Genomic DNA, 7,204 nt, shown 5'->3' on the forward strand with positions numbered 1-7,204 from the left:
GGAGCTGCTACAGAGCAGGAGATGGGAAGAGAGCAGCCAGGCCACAGCTTACCCTGTTCAGACAGTCACTGAGTATTTTAGATTTGGTCCCCAGGGCTGAATCCCCTGCTCTCCGTGCCTGCTTGCTTTATTCTTCCACAGTCACAACAAGAGCTTTCCCTTCTGTGCTTCAAACATAACCTTTGAAAGTGCATAGTGAGTTGGATGGTCCGACAATGTTTGTTTCAGACATGAAACACACAATGACTTTAAGAAACACACACCCAGGCACAACAATATTTCGTGGGAGAGCTGGCTGAAAGGGAAGAGGGGGGGGGGAGGTTGCGCTAACCTTAGATAACACATCAGAATGAGAACAAAACTGAAATAAACACAAATTAATCAAGGACTCCACAGTGAACTGCAGCGTGATAAGGACTCAGACGGGCAATAAACAGGCGGTGGGACACGCTGTGATGCTGAGGAGCTGTGCTACCCCAGCTCTGTGCCCAGCCGGGGTGCGGGGGGAGGTGGTTGTTATGTGAAGGGAGGTGTGGGGCTCAGGCAGAGGTTCAGGATTTGGCAGGGGAGGTTTTAATTTTTGACACCGTGGTTGTGCACAAACAGATGCCATGGTGGTGCCAAACACAGGGCTGAGTGCTCTGTGTGCCACGTGATGTTTGGTCGGCCAGGCTGAAAATAGCCACAGCCAAACCCAGGGCGGGAAGGCACTGAAGTCGTCCCTTCCCTGGGAAAAGGTGGTCCTGCCCCGTTCTTGCCCTCTTCCTGGCACATTTTATCCCCTCTGCGTATGTGCTGCCCAGCTTTGTGTTGGAGTGTCATAGGCAACAGAAAGACTGAGAAAGCAAAGAAAATACAACAGCAGGAGTGCAGCTCCGTGCTGTTCTGGTGCTTGCCTGCCCCACGTTTGGAGAGGTGCAGGTCAGGGGGCATCCACCCATCCCTGGTGCTCTGCTGGGAGAAGGGATGGAGCCACGGTTGTCCCCTTCCCCTCCTCATCTGTTCTGGAGCAGCAGCAGTTGTTGGGCCGGTCCCTCCCACAGCACAGCCCACGTTAACAGAGCAACATGGAGGGCGGCTGTGTGTGGGACAGGGAAGGTGGGGATCTCCATGTGCTCACTTCTGTATTTATACAATAAACTGTGAGGTCTCGCAACACTCATCAGAGTGGAATTTCCATGGACTGCAGTGCATTTTGGACTAGATCCCTGGGTCAGGCCAGCCACAGGCTGCTTCTATAGAGATATGGAAGCACTGAAGTACTAGAAAGCCTGATGACTGCACATTTCCTGCTCGCTGTGTTTTATTAACTTCTCGATTTTTTCCTGCTGCTGCTGCAGAGCGGGCCGGGGGAGGCGGCGGTGCAGTTGTGCAGGTGTTCATGCTCTGGATCTGCACGCCCAGCTCTGTGCAGCAGTCAGTCCTGCACGGCTGCCCCTGTGCCACCAGCAACCTGAGCACAGCCAGCACGCCACGTGCCACCCGCATCACTGACGTTGGGCTTGAGATCAAGACTGAATGTCATCAACACAACCATAGAACGATGTGGGTTGGAGGGCACCTCACGCCTACCAGTCCCAAGAGCTGTGGGCAGGAACCCCCCCAGCACCCATGGCCTCAGGCACTGCCACCATGGCCACCACAGCTCTCTGTGCAGCACAGATGGGACTCGCTCATTTACCCTGAGTTCTGGAGACTTCCAAGAATATTGGACTTTATACAGATGCTTGGACTGGCTCCAAATATCACCGCACTTTGTACTCAGAGCAGCATCCATGCACCCTGTGGTTCACACACAATCACAGAATGGCCTGGGTTGGAAGGGATCTCACGAAGCTCCAACCCCCCTGTGCCATGCAGGGCCACCAACCTCCACATCTCACAGCAGCCCAGGCTGCCCAGGGCCCCATCCAACCTGGCCTTGAACACCTCCAGGGATGGACGGGGATCCACAGCCTCTCTGGGCAGCTGTTCCAGCACCTCACCACTCTCACAGCAAACAACTTCCCCCTCACATCCAACTGAAATCTGCCCTCCCTCAACTTCAAACCATTCCCCTGTCCTGCTGTTATCTCCCCTTTCCAAGAGCTGACTCCCCTCTGTCTGTAGGCTCCCTTTAGGTCCTGCAGGCTGCACTGAGGTCACCCCGCAGCTTCTCTTCTCCATGCTGAACAAGCCCAGCTCCCTCAGCCTGTCTTTGTAGGGGAGGTGCTGCAGCCCCCTGATCATCTCTGTGGCTCCTCAGGATCCTCTCCAACAGCTCCCTGTCTTTCTTGTTTTGGGAGCCCCAGACCTGGACGCAGTGCTGCAGATGGGGCCTCACAAGAGCAGAGTAGAGAGGGACAATCACCTCCCTGTGCACATTGGACTCTGGTGGTGCAGGAGAACAATGTTGCACCTGATGGTCAGTTTAGGGGGATGGATGGTGTTTCTTAGGCCCTGGAGGTGTCATGGGGGAGCTGAAACAAACACAGGGCCAGGTAGGTGACCTGCTGAGGTCTTACTCTGCCTTTTTTCTAAGAGTGCTGGAGCACTTGTCACCTGCTGCAGTGCTGAAGCTGCTCTTGCAGGGTCGGCTGGAAGCAGGGCATCCAGGAAGGGAGCAGGTCTCTTCTGAGGCAGATGTTCATTAACAGCACAGAACATCTTGTGAATTGAGGAGCAAAGTTTATAGATGGCAATCAGTCTTCTCACACCATTGGTTTGAAAGAAGACAGACAGCGAGAGGAAGGAAGGGAAGTTCACCCACCATTCCTGTGCCTCAGACAGAGGGGCTGGGGGCATTGCAGGCTCAGCACTGTTGCATCAGGGCCGGGCAAGCTGGGCTTCAAAGAATGCTAGACTTCAAAGGCTTTCTTCCTCCAGAAGGAAGAGCAAAACCATTTGGGAGCAAGGGCTATGCTGGGAATAGCCTGTCGCAAGGCACGTAGGGGTGGCTTTGGAATGAAGATGGCTTTCACATATTTGATCAGATGGCTTTTGAGGGCAAGTCTGTGGTCTTGGAGCAAAGCTTTTCCTCTGTACGTGAACAATGAAGGGAAGCTCTGCCTTTCTCGAAGAATTTCTGAGAACGGTAAATTGCACACCAGATCACAGCTCTATTACGCTTTCTGGGAAGTCATTTGGAAATGAATGTTTCATATCAAGATTTGCACGGGGGATCCATCCAGCTGTGCTGCTCGCAGCAGCCTCAGCCTGGCCAGTTCAGAGCAGCATTCCCAGCTCCATCCCCTCCCAACCCACAGCCTACACGCTACAGGTGTAGCTTGTGGTAGCAGTGGTAATGAGAAGACGGTTGGACTAGATGATCTTGTAGGTCGTTTCCAACCTTGTGATTCTGTGATTCTGTGATTCTATGATACAGAGCTAGAGCAGGAAACAGAAAAAGCCTTGATGCTGTGCAGCAGTGTTCTGCAATAAACAAAATGTTGGTGTGCCCTCAATGCTATTTTAGCAAAAAATCTTAGCCACAGCCCTTTTGGGCCGTGGTGATGAAAATTAAGTTCTTCCCAGCCAGGCTCCGTACACCCTTCCTGCTTGGCTTTCCCTGGACTGAAGTTTGGAACAGTTACGTGCTGAGTGCAGAAATTATGGGTTTAGGTAACGAGATCTGTGTTATGAAATGGGATGGTCATCAGAAGCCACAACTATAAGCAGACAAGCCCTCAGAATGGGCTGCAAATGTAGTCAAAACTTACTTAAGAAATTCCACTGATGTAGCACTGTAACATGCAAATACAGCACAGTAATTACTGGAGAGCCTATTGCCTGGGTTAATGCAGGAACTGCTCTTTCCAGCTGAGTATGCAGCGTGGATCATTCCTCTGTTGGAGAGCAACAGGCCATTGCAAATCATCTCTGGCAAGACCTTTTGCATGTTCCCTGCTCCTGCATCTTCCATCTCGCCTGCTTTTCTCATGCAGCACCCCCAGCCCACTGCAGGACCCTGGGCTCCCTACTTCTCTTGTCCCAGCCCATGGGCAGGAGTCTGCAGGGCACAGACAAGGGGACCGCCTGCTGCACTGCTGCAGGTGCTGGGTCAGGTGATGTGATGCTGGCAGCTGCACGTACGGGGCAATATGCAAAACCATTTGAGAAACAAACTGCATAATCACACATTAACATCAGCTCAGGAATGGCAACTGGACCCTTTGAGACAACAATCCTGATGACTTCCAGCAAAACTGTATCTGCATTTCTTGCAGGAGTTGAGTTTTGCCATAAACTCATCCCATTTTGTCTTCAAAATCCATGGTTCTCATGGATGAGGTTAATTCTAGCAGCAGATCATTGCAGTTGCCATTTGTACAGCCCCAAGATAACACTGCTCTCGCTGACAATGCCATTCACCTCCATGCTTGCCTCCTGCAGTCCCTCGTTCCTTCAGCTGTGAGCAGCAATTCCTTCATCAGGATGAATGGGTTAAAGAAAAGAACTCCAGTAAAGGCCGCGCTGCCTTTTGTGAGCTAACAATACGAGGAAGCTCTGCCTAGTTGGAGGAATTTCCCACGTCTCCAATTCAGACTTTGGAAAAGTGCTTTATTAAGGCTGTCTAAGAGGTGTTAAAAAAATAAAAACAGTCAAGGAGATGGGGACAAAGATATCTTCCTCGAGCCTATTTACGTTCCCTGTTTGTTTGTTTGCTGAAGCGGGAAGGCACGCAGAGCCGCTGTGCAGTGCTGCCCAGGTCCAGCGGGCCGAGCTCTGCCATCACTGCTGTGCACCAACCAGGGCTGTCCCCAGCACTGCCTGTGGAAGATTTTGTTCCCCGATTTTGCCAGATGTCACGAGACAGGTTGAGTGATAGAAGTAATGAGGAATTTCCTGGGTGAGAGTAGGATCGGAGGACTGTGAAACACAGAAGTCCTGTTGCAACAGGAAGGGATGGAAGAAGTAGAAATGGAGCCTCGGGCTCCAAGCTCCTGGCATCCTTCTCCTTGCTCAGGGCCATGACTTAGAGGAGGGCTGTTAGAGTTGGGGTAGGATGGTTGGGTTGTGGTTGGACTCGATGATCTTTACGGTCTTTTCCTACCTGAGCAATTCTATGATTCCATGATTGTCACAATCTCACTGCTTCCCATAAAGCTGTCACTGGTGGTGAGAGCTGCAGCATTCACACCAAACCCTTCTCCTCGTGCACAGAGGAGAGCAGTGCATTCCTGCTGATGGGGACTGGGACCCAGAGCTGCAGGAGCTCCCACCGCAGCCATCTTTGCATGGAATCCCAGTCCCTATGGAACTGGTAGACACAGCTGCACCAGGGATGCTGAGGTGGAGTAAGGTTATTCAGAGCAATCATAGAATCCCAGACTGGCCTGGGTTGCAAAGGCCCCCAGCGCTCATCCAGTCCCAACCCCCTGCTGTGTGCAGGTCGCCAACCAGCAGCCCAGGCTGCCCAGAGCCACATCCAGCCTGGCCTTGAATGCCTGCAGGGATGGGGCATCCACAGCCTCCTTGGGCAACCTGTTCCACTGCCTCACCACCCTCTGGATGAAAAACATCCTCCTCAGATCCAACCTAAACCTCCCCTGGCTCACTTTAAAACCATTCCCCTCTGTCCTATCACTATCCACCCTTGTAAACAGTCATAAATATGGGAGAAAGCAGTAGGAGCATCCCTATGTCCCCTGACTGAATGCTGAGAACAGCACTTCAGCATTCCAACATGCCACTGTGGAAATGGATTTAGTTTAAGCAACTCAGAACACAAGTAGAACAGAACAGAAACAAGATAAACACAATGCCCGTGGCTCTGGGTGCTCCAAGTCCCTCTCACCTGCCCGCATCATCCAGCTGCAGGGGATGCTGGAGACTGCTGGTGATGGAAAAAAGCGCACTGTGTTGCAGGCAGGCAGAAACACTATGCCAGCTGTCTGCACTGAGAGTCCTGCCACAGCCCTGAGCCAGCATCAAACAGACCAAAAGATTCCTTAATGCAGTCAGCATACTTATCATAGAATTACAGAATCCTAGAATGACCTGGGTTGAAAAGGACAACAATGCTCATCTAGTTTCAACCCCCCTGCTATGTGCAGGGTCGCCAACCAGCAGACCAGGCTGCCCAGAACCTGATCTTTTCTGAAACCGCATAACGAGCCTTATGTCACAGTAACACAGAGCAGGTTAGCACTGCATTACCACGCACATCCCTCTGTATCCTGAGTTTACCCAGACTGATCCCAGCCCCCGTTAAATGCCACCATCCATGCTGGCAGATGGCCGCACCATGCAGCCCCCACCAGCGCAGTCTGCACCACCGCATCGCCACAGAATGGGAGTGCTGTGGCTGCCGCTCTCCCCGCAGTGCCCGCAGCATTCCCAGGGCTCTGCATCGCCAGACCCAGCCCTGGCCATTCCCTCAGACACCGTCCCCGAGCAATTAAAGCACAACAGGAGCTCGATGCCATTCCATCCCATCGGCCATACCTGCAGCCAGGCGCTGGCCGTGCGCTCTCTCTGAGGTGCTGCCATGCAGTGCTGCCCGCTGCCCAGCTCCCTGCCCTCTGTTTCCCCGAGGCTCAGGACACACCTTATGCTGTGCCGTTGGTTGTCACGCTGAGGGTTCCTTCTTTTCCTTTTGCTTTTCTTTCTGGAGTGAATCACGCTGTCCGTGAGCGGCAGTGAGAACCTCTGTGTGCATCCACAGATCACCGTGACCTCCCTTTCCTGCGGTCAGTGGGAACCTTCTGCAGCTGGGGTGGGGTTGCAGCTGAAAAACACTGGGCTGGAAGCACTGCACTCTGTGGGCAGGGCAGGTTTTCCTTCTCCGCTTGTTGTGTCAGGGAACAGAGTGATTCCCACTGCTCTGGACCACGGCGATGACCCCTGGCCAGGAAGGAACCTGGGAAATATTTTGTGAGTGATTTCCTGCCGTGGGGACAGTGGGCGGAAGGGACACTTGGGTGGGGGGACTCAGAGCTGCTGCAGAGTGTAACTGCGAGATGAGGAGAGCACTTTGGGGGTCATTACGGTGTGGCCATAAAAGAAAGGATTTTTTCAGTAGGGGAACATCTTTGGTTACTGCTATACACAGCGATCTGCAGCCTAAGTCATCCAGGTGCTTGGCAGACTTTTGGCACTTCAGATTCTTTCTTCTGAGCATCCAGCAGGACAACTACTCCCAGAATACCGTAGAATCACAGAATCATTCCAGTTGGAAAAGACTCCTGAGATTCCCAAGCCCAGCCCACCCCACTGTTCACAT

General features: G+C 52.7%; 1 protein-coding gene across 2 annotated transcripts in view; it reads right to left on the minus strand.

Annotated features, from left to right (window-relative positions):
• The window catches only part of ADGRF5 (adhesion G protein-coupled receptor F5), a 30,370-nt gene extending 23,562 nt beyond the window's left edge, over positions 1-6,808 (minus strand). Inside the window, exon 1 of one of the 2 annotated variants that reach the window (XM_010708147.3) lies at positions 6,530-6,808. The gene's annotated coding sequence lies outside the window, so the exon portion shown is untranslated. Of the gene's footprint in view, positions 1-6,426 lie in introns of both variants that reach the window. The other variant, XM_010708146.3, reaches the window with a different exon arrangement.
• Positions 6,809-7,204: the final 396 nt, after the last annotated feature.

Source organism: Meleagris gallopavo, chromosome 2 (genome assembly GCF_000146605.3).
Source record: "Meleagris gallopavo isolate NT-WF06-2002-E0010 breed Aviagen turkey brand Nicholas breeding stock chromosome 2, Turkey_5.1, whole genome shotgun sequence".
Classification (NCBI taxonomy): Eukaryota; Metazoa; Chordata; class Aves; order Galliformes; family Phasianidae; genus Meleagris; species Meleagris gallopavo.